This window comes from Suncus etruscus, chromosome 1 (genome assembly GCF_024139225.1).
Source record: "Suncus etruscus isolate mSunEtr1 chromosome 1, mSunEtr1.pri.cur, whole genome shotgun sequence".
NCBI lineage: Eukaryota > Metazoa > Chordata > Mammalia > Eulipotyphla > Soricidae > Suncus > Suncus etruscus.
The window spans coordinates 34,406,785-34,407,991 of record NC_064848.1 but is presented as its reverse complement, the minus strand read 5'-3'; the positions used below and the strand labels follow the sequence as shown (position 1 = coordinate 34,407,991).

Below are 1,207 nucleotides of genomic sequence, written 5' to 3'. Positions count from 1 at the left end.
TCATCAGTAAGGACACTCTCTTTTTTGGCCAAAGGGTTTTTTTTCTTTCTATTTTCCCCAATTTCTGCTGTGCCAAAGCAAAAAACTGCCACCCTCTCTTTTTTTAAACTTTTAGATAGGAGCTCCCGCCTTTTTCATAAAACTTTGTGACACAGTTACTTTGTTTTATCTCCTATTTTTGCATTTACTTTAAAATTAAGAAGAAAGAAAATAAGTTGGGACAAAGGGTGCATTGGTAGAGATAATAATAAAGGACAGAACTAAATATCCAAGCCAAAGTCAACAACAATAGAATCAAGAGACCTAAACTTTAACAATCCAAACTTAAAATGAGCCTGTTATTCTGGCAGGTCAGGGGACAAAGGGTAATAGTATAGGATATACTTTGGGAACATAAGTGGAGGGGGGTCGACCCCAGTGGTGAGATTGGCCCTGATTTGCTGTATGTCTAAAATTGAACTATGAAAGACTTTGTAAATCACAATGGTATACATAAAATAGAATAAAATAAAATAAAATAAAATAAATCTCTCCATTCAGAATCATTTGAGCTAGTTTATAATAAATGTAGAATTACTTCATTTAGTTTAGATATTTCCCCATCCTGTATATCTCAGATTGTATCTGTAATTTAGAAGAATACTGTTGTATCATGCATCAGGGAAGGGCATTCATCGGTAATTGGTCTACTACCTTCATCAATCAATGAGTCTAAACATTGCTTTTGTGTTGTGCTTATTGATCTATAATGCACTCCCATTTTTAATATAGGTTTTATTGTTATTGAAACATAGTAAGACCAACAGATTGGGAAGTAGCAGCCTTTGTAAAGATAGTCTGTTACCTGCAGCCAATTAAACTAGCCAAGCTTTTTTTCTTGCAAGGCCTATGTGTAGTGGCTGTAAATAGCAGTCTCCATGTCAGTGTACACAACCTATTGCTTGTAGAGAGTGCTTCAAGGAGTTTAGGAGATAGTTATTTGTGGTGACCATTCATATATTCCCCTGTGATGTCCCCAATTATAGGAAGAGGAATAAAGAACCCCATCCCACAGATACTAAGTTGTACAAAATGTTGCCTTCCTTATTTCTACAGAAATAAGAGCTTGCTAAAAATAGAAAGACAAATGGGCTGAGAAAAACTAGATCTTACCAACTTCGTGTTGTTTCCCATTTAATTTTTAGGCATACAATTTATGCCCTGTGTC

At 35.1% G+C, this 1,207-nt stretch overlaps 1 non-coding gene across 1 annotated transcript; it reads left to right on the top strand.

Annotated features, from left to right (window-relative positions):
• Positions 1 to 844: 844 nt before the first annotated feature.
• LOC126030388 (small nucleolar RNA SNORA70) lies at positions 845 to 977 on the top strand. The gene has a single exon (XR_007503115.1). It is a non-coding gene; the product is annotated as a small nucleolar RNA SNORA70 (small nucleolar RNA).
• The last annotated feature ends 230 nt before the right edge of the window (positions 978 to 1,207 follow it).